General features: G+C 41.3%; 1 long non-coding RNA gene across 2 annotated transcripts in view; it reads left to right on the top strand.

The window, feature by feature from the left end:
- Positions 1-806: 806 nt before the first annotated feature.
- The window catches only part of LOC104087704 (uncharacterized), a 33,775-nt gene continuing 22,124 nt past the window's right edge, over positions 807-12,457 (top strand). For both annotated transcript variants that reach the window (XR_011411657.1, XR_011411656.1), the window contains exon 1: positions 807-1,026. This is a non-coding gene — a long non-coding RNA (uncharacterized lncRNA). The remainder of the gene's footprint in view (positions 1,027-12,457) is intronic.

Here is a 12,457-nt window from a genome sequence, read left to right as displayed (position 1 = left end):
ATGTTATAATATCACATGTTGATTTAGCCAGCCAGTTGGTTCGCTCGGTCACATATAGTTAGGCACCGAGTGTCGTGTTACGTCCAGGTCCAGGTTCGGGGCGTGACAATTATTTAGCACAAAAATAATCTAATCCAGATAAAAAATGAAAAATTAATAAATCACAAAATAATCACAAAAAAACATAGACCACAGTAAAAAAACAACTAATACGCATTTTTTATACATGAGTTTTGACAAAAAATAAGTCAGAATACCTTGATTTATAATTTTTTGAAAGGTGAAGATTTGATAATTTGGGGGCCGAAATGAGCAAAACACTACACGATAACGCCTTAGATTCGGTGTTCACTTGCTACAATATGGACAAGATACTTTTTTTGTGGGAGGGTGGGCTCCACTGAGTTATTTCTTTTAAAATGGAGGGGGACCCATTTTTGGGGTTTTGGGGATTCTGGTTCGCGTCTGGTGGAGGAAGGAGATGGCACGCCTTTTTATATAGGTATAACACGCATATATAAGGCGCTATACTATAGCGCCTTATATATGGGCGCTATACCCTCCCGCCCATTTTAAGTTCAAATATAGCGCGCTATAACTTAACGGAAAAACTGTCGTTAAGGTATAGCGCGGTGAATAACCGTGCTATATATAAAATGGTGCTAAATATTTTTAACCTAATTGTGTCTCTTGAATCCAAATGAACCATACTTTGGTTCCGGATTCTTTTATTATCCTATCCCACGTGTTTAATATTTTCATGTGAAACACTCTCTCTCTATATATATAGAGGTACACTCTCTTTCATTCATGGTTACGTTTCTTGTGACAGCAGTAATGGCCCAGGGCAGTATGCCAGAAACTAACGCTTTAGCTGCAACGCCGCTCAGATATAATTATTATAAGGAACAATGTGAAAGGGATGTAGAGGAAATATTGTGGTCTATGATGCAGAGGATAGTGCTGATGCAACACAATGCACTCGCCCAACTCTTGCGCCTGCTCTTCCATGATTGTTTTATTGGGGTACCCGTAACCTACTCTCCCATTTACTCTCCATTTTCTTCTTTCATTTTTTCTTAGTCTCTAATTTTATTTGTGCTCCATATTTTGTTATTTTGTTGCAATTTTCGAATTCTTCATGTGTGTTTTTCTTTTTGTGCTTTGTATTAGATTCTTCTAATTCATTTAATCGAGTGTTCTGTGGGTTCTAGCACTAGGTTTACTTTTTCTTCTTTTTGACACAGGAGATGGGGATTGTTTACCAGAAAATTGGTACCGTTGTTTGTTCGTGGTTTCTAAATAAATGGATTATTCTGGTCAAAAGAAGTGATGAATTAATCAATTTGGATGCAAAATACTTAGCTCAAAATGTAGATGGAACTATAGATCTGATGAGCCCGAGAACAGAGTCTCCGAGAACAATGATAATTAGATCAACAAGCTATAGAGAGAAAAATAGTATTAAGATGTTGTGTTAGAATATCTGCTTTGATGTATAGGAAACTGTGTCTTACAATGATCATTGAGCCTATTATTTATAGCTCAGTGGGTGTAATGGTCGGGCCCACCACTAATGATAATTATTGAAGAGTAATAATGAGAAAGTTACTCTATAACGAGTCATTACTCTTTAATGCTGCGGAATATTATTCATTAAATTCCACACATTTGGTTCCACACATCCCCTTCTTTGATGGCCACGTGATGTAATATATTTTACCCAATATAGATAATCCCCTACTTTTCGGTGACATAACTTTGTGTTACCGAAAAGTTGGTAAAAATACTCTTTTGGCGGGAATTACTATAATCCCTTTTGAAGGTTACTGACGGTTGATTAGACGTCTGTCTCTTTGCATTTAATGCTCCAAACACGCGTCTTCCTATGATTTAACACGCCTTTTACCGGTTATCGAGGTAATCTTAGCCAAGTATTTAACCGCTCAAAACTCCACCTATACGTATCAACTTCCCTTTCCTTTGAGTCTCAAAATTGCTTGAACTTCCGATTTGCATCCATGTTCTTCATCCCTTCTCTAATTTCCTTCAAACACAAAATCTTTTCTTCCCCTTTTCTAATGGCATATTCATCCAAACATACTGGTTCTTCGAAGACCAAGAATAAAAATGAGGATTACGCTCCTCCAACAGTAAGTTTCATAATCCCAAGAAGGCTCAATACTTCGAAGGATTTTGAAGAGAAATTTCTCACTAAAAACCCTCGTTCATGGGCGGTTAACAGGTACCTATCTTCCATTCGTCCTTCCAGTATTCCTACTGTGAAGGAAGATTGTAGCTGCCAAGAATTGGATATTATTGCTCCTGATTTATCAGAGCGAGTGGCTCTCCCCAGGGAGGGTTTTATATATTTTTACACGTACCCCTTTACTTTGGGTGCGTTTTCTTTGACCGGAGATCTTGATACTATGATAGCGGAATTTCGACTTCGTTATTAGCCGTGTTTGGCACAGGTAAGTCCTTCTGTGTAGAGGACGGTCGCCTGTCTTCGGTGCTTGTGCCTAGAAACCAAAGAAGAGCTAACATTGGCTCACATAATGAACCTGTACTCCCCCAAGATCTTCCGCGGGGGAATGATAAACCTTTGCAAGCGTGTCCACCACGCTTTGATATCTAGCATGGATAATGAAAATGACCGAGGGTGGATGGAATAGTTCATTGCAGTTGCCTCTGGTGACATTATTCCAACAATGGCTTCATACTTTCCGACTGCTTGGAATCGCTCTCGTAAGTTCCATTTAACACGTCTTTTCCTCCAAAATATTCTTTCACATCTGTATAATTATTGATCCTTTAACTCCCGTATGTCATAGATACTCGATGGATCCCACCGGTGGTAGAAGGCTTGGACCGGTGGGTTCAGAAGATCTTGGACGTCACCATGCCCAAAATTTGCTTGTGGAAAGAGCTGTCCATTAAATACGGATGGAAGGCCAAAAATCATGGTAACTTAATTTTACCTTGCTTTAGCTTCTGTAACTGAGGAATTTGGTTGGACCCTTCTGATTCATTCATGATTCATGAAATTAAGTCTACTTGCGGGATCGGTTGAGGTCCCCGAGGAGGATGCTTTGGCTGAACCTACTGACGCGGCGAGGCTGCTTCAAGAGGCACTTACTCAAACTGGTGCCTTCGGGTCCGCTCTGGGCGCAAGCGTGTCTTTATAGAGCCCCCGGCCAGAGAACAAACAATCGAAAAGAAGGTGTTTCTCTATGGCCGGGGAAAAGAAAAAGAGGGCAAAGGTTGGTGCTCCCGACTCATCCCTGGTGGCAACGATGGTTGGTCCTCCTTCCGGGCCGGTCATCAACACTGTGATGAGCTATGATGATGAAGAAACTAGTGATGATGGAGCTTCTTTACATAGAATACAATGATACTTATCTTTTCAACAGGATTCTCAACCTGTGGAAAATACCAACTCCCGTTCTCGGACCCCAATTTTTGTGCCCGGTACTATGAGGCAGAGTATCGGGTCCTTGGCATCTTCGGTTGGTGAGCACCCAACATCCAGTGCTGCCTTCGATGCAGTTGCTTCCCGTTCTTCCCCCTTATTATCTTTATCACCACCTTCTTCACCACCAGCAACTGCTACATCATTTCCATCTTCATCCACTCTTCCACCAATAATATCATCTCCAACGGCCGCAACTAACCGTGCTGAAGGTGTTCCTCTTCCACAGTCCCCTGTTCATGGGAATTTGGGGCAAAATTATCCTGCCCCTTCTGAACATCCTCAGAGGAGGAGGAATGTTACCATTTCGGTCTCTACCAGGTGCAACCTTCTTTTCCAGTCGGTGGAGCTTGCAAATTATCTGAAACCCTTGGCTTCAGAGAAGGATTGAGAAAAGATTCAGACACTCTCGGGAGAGTGTTTGTTAAACAATGCTATGCATAATGCCGCAACGGTACGTTTCTTTCTTTCTCTACTATTTTTTCAGCTTCTGAATGAGTGCATTTTAAGTTTTACCTCTTCTTACCTTGCAGGCCAATTTTCTTGCTTCCGTGGGCCTACAAAGGTTATCCGCAAGAAGGAAGAACTTTCTTTTGAATGTGATCAACTTTTGGCAGAAAAGGACCAGACTGTTCTCCGTCTTTTAAAACTAGAAACCAGGGCTACTGAGGCTGTTGTTTTGGAGGCCTGTTTATAGCAAATTGAGCAGGAAGTGGTGATCCTTAGCCAAGAAATCGAGTCGCTGAGGACTAGTTTTGACGAATTCAAAGCTAAATGGGCTGAGGTCCAGGCCGGATGCCATTCTTGCTGCCAATGATCGTGAGGCTGCTGCTGCTAAATGGGAAACTAATTTAGAAGCAACCTTGAATTCTAAGGTCGAAGAGCTTGCTGCTGCGGGGGCGAAACATGCCCGGTTAGAGGAGAAGTGTAAGAAAACTATCGAGCACAACAAGCTCTATAGTTCAACTGTCCACGATCTCGATGTGAGTCTCTGGTTCGCCAGGTCCGCCCGGGACAATCTTTCTACCAAGATAACTTAGCTCAAAAAAGAACTCAAGCACCGAGAGACTTCCCTCGTTGTTGAAAAGACTTACGCTATGTATTGTATGGGGAGGAAAACCTTGGAAGATGCCAAGATTGGTATCATTGACATTGATGCTAAAATTGCTAAGTCCCGAGAGCTTGAGTTGGCTGAAAGAAATGGACTCCCGGCACGGTCTGATGCTCCAGGTTCTTCTGATTCTGGTTTCGAGTTTTCGGACACTTAAGAGGGATCGAAAGGCGATGATGCCGAAGACCAAACTGAGGAAAACGTTGAGTCATTGGTGGAACCATATCCTACTCCCGAGGATGTGGACACTTCTCTCCCTCCTGATTCCAGAGATGCTGCAGTTTAGCTTTTTGTTTTCCCGTTTTGTATTTCTTTTGGCACATCCTCGTAAATGAAGATATATTTTGCTCAAATGTTTGTTTGATTCTTACTTTTTCTTGAATATCCATGAAAGTTTTATAATCCTTGTATTCTCTTAAGGATTCTATGTATGTTTTTCTGTTCACATATTTCTGTATGCAATCTCGGATGCATTTTCTTCAATGTACTTTGTTTCCGAGAATTATCCCTTATACGTGAGGGTTTCAATAAGTATTTTCACGAGTCTGCTTTTTGCGTCTTTTTCATATGTGGCTTCGGATGTATTTTGGATGTATTTTCTCTCGATAGCATTTTTGATTCCGGGCATACATTCTTTCGGAACCAACCCTTTAATGGGAGGGTTTTTATAAGTATTTGCGCAAGTCTGCTTTTTACGTCTTTTTCATATATGGCCTCGGGTGTATTTTTCTCAGATAGCATTTTTGGTTCCGGTCATACATTCTTCAGGAACCAACGCTTTAACGGGAAGGTTTTTATAAAAGAGGGCCCTCTTATGTTTACGGTGCTCTTGAAGTGGACGTCTTCTGTTCATTACGGCACTATCATTTGAAGTACTTATTTACTTTCAAATGACAAAGTTAGCTCATCGTTCGGACAGGAAACAAGATTTTAGTAAAAAGGGTTTCACTTTATCCCTTCCATTTTCAGAGTTTTACATAGGCATTTTTCTATGCAGAAAATTACCTGACTTGTGGCTATGCTGTACAACTTGTTTCTACGGGGCTGTCTGTGCAGTCTCCGATCCCGATGATGCACTTTGTTGCTAGATTTTCATTCCCGGTTGACGTGGCTTTCAGTGTTGCCTTGCCAGATTTTCATTCCTGGTTGACGTGGCATTCGGTGTTGCCTTGCCAGATTTTCATTCCCGGTTGACATGGCATTCAGTGTTGCCTTGTCCTCATATCATTCCCCCCAGTGTTCGAATGCGAAGAATATGAATTGAAACACTGGAAGTCTTGTGTATTCGAAGATTCCACCAATGAATCGCTAGGTAATCCTTCATTCGGAAACAAATCTTGATTCCTATTAGGAATCTTTGCTATCGAGCAAAAGATATCAAAGACTTCCAGTGGTTTGTGCTCGAATGGTACCGATTATGCACGTCGGCCTAAGTAATAGCTGGATACTGGATCAGGTTATGCTTCAACCGCTGTGAAGCCGTCGAACTTCGTTCGTTCAAACCTTGAGTGAAAGCCTGAATAGCCCAGTCATCTGTGACTGGTGGCAGATCTATTCGTTCCATTTGAAAACAAGATACGAACTCCCTTAGCATCTCGTTATCCTTTTGTCTTACCTTGAATAGGTCCGACTTCCTGGTCTCAACCTTATGGCCCCGACGTGTGCTTTTACGAAGGAATCTGCAAGCATAGCAAATGAATCAACAAAATTAGATGGTAAATTATGATACCATATCATTGCTCCCTTTGATAGGGTTTCACCGAATATCTTCAATAATACGAATTCAATTTCATCGTCCTGCAAGTCTTTTCCTTTAATGGCACATGTGTAAGAGGTGACATATTCATTGGGGTCAATAGTTCCATTATATTTAGGAATCTCGGGCATGCGGAATTTCTTTGGGATCGGTTTTAGGAGCCTTGCTTGGGGGGAAAGGCTTTTGTACGAAGGGAGTAGAATTGGCCTCCTACCACCTGAAAGGGGTGGCCTATGCTTGGTTTGAGTAATTGGGAGGAATCCCGTGAGGAGGGAAGCCCTCCGGAAAGGTGGGGTGAGTTCACAGATGCCTTTATAGATCATTTCTTGCCTGCCGAAACTAAGGCAGCTCGTGCCGTTGAGTTTGAAATCCTGAAGCAGGGTAGTATGAATGTGTGGGAGTACCATATGAAGGATCCTCCTTTCTCCTGATTCTATTCGTTTGGTCAGTTTTTCGAACATCTTAGCAATTTCGGGATTAGTCCCCGACTCTTGCTCATTTGACTTTACTATAGCTGGTTCCGTTCTCTGGGTGATTTATCGGGGTAGACTGGGTTTCAGCCTGCTTGGTATCTGGGTTTGACTTTGCAACTGAGCTATTGTTGCCTGTTGAACTTGCAATATTTTGAAAATCATACGCAAGCTGACACCGTTTTCCTTGACGTTATGGGTATATCGAGCTGCATATCGAGTGCCACCATGAATGCTATTTTCAGGTTCAGAATGTAGGTTTTCCTCAATGTCCACATACAAATTAACATCTAATGGTACTTCGACTCAAGCTCCAACGGCATCGACAAGCGGCATTCCGGCCCTGGGCATCAAGTTGTTGTTCTTGCCTTGAAGGCCAGTTTCGTTGTCGATAGGTAAGGTCATTTAATTTGAGAGCTCGTCGTTGCTAATTCGAAATCAAAGGTATTTCCAAAAATAAGCGTAAAATGGTGTGTTTTCGCAGATTCGTATCAAATAATTACTATTATCCTTATCCCCATGGTAGGCGCCAAATTGTTAACCCGAAAAACGGATAGAGTTAAATTTATACGTAGTTCTAAGGGTATGTGGTATAACTTGACACAAATCGTAAGAATGAATAGAAATATCGAGTGTTGACTGTGGAGAATAAAAAATAGGCAAAGTTGGAAAGAAGATGATTTATAGATTAAGCAAGATGAATCAATCTATGAAGCTAAAGAAGGATAACTCTTCAATATAGGAGTGTATGATATCTCAGTTACAATGTATGCCAAAAACTTGGTCCTTACATAAATAATAACCCTCTCTTTTATAGTGAAGGGATCCTACTTTAGATATAATTAAAAATATATAGTGGGAGACCCATGATAAATCAGCTTTTCCATAATTCCTGCCAGGATTCTCGCCTCTAGTGCGATTTTAATGGCTCTTGTCTATGAGCTCGATATTGACTCGAGCTTGATATCGACTCGAGCTCTCGATCTTGACTCGAGCTCGATTCTGACTCGGATCCTTGTATTAATTTGGGGTTAGTGTTGGTCGGTCTCTGCCTCATAAGCTTGATAACTTCACTTTGCATCATAGTTCGATTTGGATTCGAGCTCGATAATGAAATCGAGCTCGATATTGATCGGTCCCTAGCATTTCTCCGATAGCATTTTTGGTTTCGGGCATACATTTTTCCGGAACCAACACTTTAACGGGTGGGTTTTTATAAGAGAGGGCCCTCTTATGTTTACGGTGCTCTTGAAGAGAACGTCTTCTGTTCATTACAGCACTATCATTTGAAGTACTTATTTAATTTTCAAATGACAAAGTTAGCTCATCGTTCGGACATGAAACAAGATTTTAATAAAAAGGGTTTCACTTTATCCCTTCCATTTTTAGAGTTTTACATAGGCATTTTGCTATGCAGAAAATTTCCTGACTTGTGGCTATGTTGTATAACTTGTTTCTACGGGGCTGTCTGTGCAGTCCCCAGTCCCGATGATGCACTTTGTTGCCGGATTTTCATTCCCGGTTGACGTGGCATTCAGTGTTGCCTTGCTCGATTTTCATTCCCGGTTGACATGGCATTTAGTGTTTCCTTGCCATATTTTTATTCCTGGTTGACGTGGCATTCAATGTTGCCTTGTCCTCATATCATTCCCCCCCCCAGTGTTCGAATGCGAAGAATGCGAATTGGAATACTAGAAGTCTTGTGTCTTCGAAGATCCTACCAATGAATCGCTAGGTAATCCTTCATTTGGCAACATATCTTGATTCCCATTAGGAATAAATGCTATCGAGCGAAAGAAAACCTAACACCCCTCTAGTGGTTTGTGCTCGTGAACAATCGTGTAACCTTTGTTCGGTAGCAAACTTAACTTCCCGGTGGGAATTTGCTATCGAAGCAAAGATTACCTTATCATCCCCGAGTGGAAACTTGTTTGTTTGCCTTGTCACGGAAGGCCTTATCACTGTTGTCTTCGTAATATGCTTTTCCATTGCTTCCATTTGTCTGTTGTTTGTCAGCAGTAATATTTTTTAAGGTGAGCCACATTTGATTTGTTGGGCAACTTGTCTCCATTGCGGTTTTCCAACTCGTATGACCCTTTATTAGTGATAGCTGAAACCTGGTAAGGGCCTTCCCACGTAGAGGCTAATTTGCCCGCATTGAGTTCTCGGGTGTTCTGAGTCACCTTCCTCAAGACCAAGTCTCCCACTTTGAAATAATGTAGGTTGGCTCTTTGATTGTAATATCGCTTCATTCTCTGCTTTTGAGCTGCCATTCTGACATGTGCCAAGTCACTGAGTTCTTCGAGCAGTTTCAAGTTTATTAGCATTGCCTCATTGTTTGACTCTTCGTTTGCTTGAAAATACCTTAAGGTTGGTTCCCCTACTTCCACCGGTATCAAAGCTTCTGCACCGTACACAAGGGAAAAAGGGTTCATGTGCTTGATTTGGCCATCGTTCGGTAGGCCCATAGTACCCCAGGTAATTCTTCGGGCCAACGGCCTTTCGCTGCTTCTAACCTTTTCTTTAGATTTTGCACAATTATTTTGTTTGTTGACTCAGCTTGGCCATTTGCACTCGGATGGTAAGGTGAAGAGGTAATCCTTTTTATCTTCAAATCTTCAAGGAATTTTGTAACTTTTTCCCCGATAAATTGTGGTCCGTTGTCGCATGCAATCTCTTTCGGTATTCCGAACCTACAAATTATGTTTTCCCACAGGAAGTCGACCATTTCACGTTCTCCGATCTTTTGATAAGGACCTGCTTCCACCCATTTTGAAAAATAGTCTGTCAAAATTAAAAGAAACCTTACCTTTCCAGGAGCCGGTGGTAGTGGTCCGACGATGTCCATTCCTCATTTCATGAATGGCCATGGGGACAGAACTGAATGTAGGGGTTCCGCCGGTTGATGTATTAGTGGTGCGTGGTGTTGGCACTTATCACATTGTCGAACAAAGTTCTTGGCATCTAGTTCTATACGGGGCCAGTAATATCCTGATCTGACTAACTTCAACACCAACGAATCTGCGCCCGAGTGGTTGTTGCATATCCCTTCATGGACTTCTGTCATGACATAGTTGGCTTCTGATGCTCCTAAGCACCGGGCCAACAGGCCTTGAAAGGATTTTCTGTACAATTGGTATTTCTTGAAGCTATATCGTGCAACTTTGGCACGCAATGCTTTCGATGCTTTGGGGTCTTCGGGCAACTTTTCATGCTCGAGATAATTGATTATCTCATTTCTCCAGTCCTAGACTGGACTAGTCGAATTTATCTCGTAGTAACCATCTGTGCCCAAGGCTGAGTTCATCAGTTGTACCAATGTACCTGATTTTGGTCCTTGGATTTCTGTTGATGAGCCCAGATTTGCTAATGCATCCGCTTCTGCATTTTCTTCCCTTGGGATGTGGGTTATTGACCACTCTCGGAATCGTGACAATAAAGCCTGAACATTTACCACGTATTGTTGCATACGCTCATCTTTGGTGTCAAAAATTCTGTAGACCTGATTTACCACCAACTGTGAATCACATTTCATTTTGATGGCTTCGGAGTCAAGTCCCCGGGCCAATTCGAGCCCTGCAATCAAAGCTTCGTACTCTGCTTCATTGTTAGTCAGAGGGATCGTTCTGATGGCTTGCCATAAGGTATCCCCCGAAGGCGTGATCAAGACTTTTCCAAGACCGGACCCTTTCACCTTTGAAGATATGTCCGTAAATAAGGTCCAGACTCCCGATGTCGGTTCTGACACCATTATTGCCTCTCTGGCAGTTAGAGGTAATAGTCCGGGTCTGAAATCGGCCACGAAATCAGCCAGGACTTATGATTTAATCGCTTTCCTCGGTTTATACTTGTTTACCCAAAAAATGGATAGAGTTAAATTTGTACGTAGTTCTAAGAGTATGTGGTATAACTTGACACAAATCGTAAGAATGAATAGAAATATCGAGTGTTGACTGTGGATAATGAAAAATAGTCAAAGTTGGAAAGAAGATGATTTATATATTAAGCAAGATGAATCAATCTATGAAGCTAAAAAAGGATAACTCTTCAATATAGGAGTGTATGATATCTCAGTTATAATGTATGCCAAAAACTTGGCCCTTACATAAATAATAACCATCCCTTTTATAGTGGAGGGATCCTACTTTAGATATAATTAAAAATACATAGTGGGAGACTCATGATAAATCATTTTTTTCATAATTTCTGCCAGGATTCTCCCCTCTAGTGCGATTGAAATGACTCTTATCTATGAGCTAGATATTGACTCGAGCTTGATATTAACTCGAGCTCAATTCTGACTAGGATCCTTGTATTGATTCGGGGTCAGTGTTGGTCGGTCCCTGCCTCATAAACTCGATAACTTAACTTTGCATCATAGTTCGATTTGGATTCGAGCTCAATAATGATATCGAGCTCGACATTGATCGGTCCCTAGGGCTCGAAGTTTGGTGACCTGACTTCGGACCTCAAACTGATATTATGAAGACGCTCTTCGATCCAATTCATTACCATTTCGACCAGTTCGTATGAAGGACTAACCAATTTTGACCGTATACAATACTCTATGTAGAACTCGCTCATTTGAACGGCCCATTTGGCCAATTTACCCGAGAGCTCGAGTTTATGGAGTATATTCCTTAAAGCAAATGTAGTTACCATGGCTATCAGGTGGCATTGGAAGTATGGCCTCAGCTTCCGAGCGGTGACTACGAGAGCTAAGGCCACTTTTTCCAGGTGCAGGTAGTGAGTTTCTGCTCCCGTTAAAATTTTGCTAACGTAATAAATGGAAAATTGTGTACCTTTATCCTCCCGGACTAAAACTGCGCTTACTGTAACTTTCGAGATCGCCAGGTAAACCAGTAAAGTTTCACCCTCTTTTGGTTTCGAAAGCAATGGAGGACTTGACAAGTATTTCTTCAATTCCTTCAAGGCTTGTAGACACTCCGGTGTCCACTCAAAATTATTTTTCTTTTTGAGCAGCGCGAAGAAGCGATGACATTTTTCCGATGATCGGGAAATGAACATGCTCAAAGCTGCCAATCTGCCTGTGAGTCTCTGGACTTCCTTTACATTGAATAATTGATCCGGGATGTCCTCAATGACTTTGATTTTGTCGGGGTTTACCTCTATTCCCCTTTATGAGACCAGGAATCCTAAGAACTTACATGAACTGACCCCGAATGCACACTTCTCGGGGTTAAGCTTCATATTATGCTCTCTCAGTGTGTCAAATGTTTCTTACAGCTGCTTCAGGTGATCACCTGCATTCAAAGACTTAACGAGCATATCATCAATATATACTTCCATATAGGGGTGTTCGCCAAAAATCGAAAAACCGAACCAGACCAAAAACCAAACCAAACCGAGAAAAAAAACCGACATCTTTTTGGTTTAACTTGGTTTGGTTTTTAATTTTAAAAAACCGATAATATTTGGTTTGGTTTTGGTTTTATACAAAAAAAACCGAAAAAAACCGAACCAAACCGATCATATAGATACCTATTTTAAAAATTATTTATATATATATATTATTTCTAAAATTTTCTTTACAGTATATGTAAAATTTTACACTGTTGGGCCTAACCTTTGAAATATTTCTTTAACTGCAATGGGCCTAAGTCAATTTAGCATGTTCAGACAAAAGG

Source organism: Nicotiana tomentosiformis, chromosome 1, assembly GCF_000390325.3.
Source record: "Nicotiana tomentosiformis chromosome 1, ASM39032v3, whole genome shotgun sequence".
In the NCBI taxonomy this organism is placed as follows: domain Eukaryota; kingdom Viridiplantae; phylum Streptophyta; class Magnoliopsida; order Solanales; family Solanaceae; genus Nicotiana; species Nicotiana tomentosiformis.
This window is presented reverse-complemented; position numbering and strand designations above follow the sequence as displayed.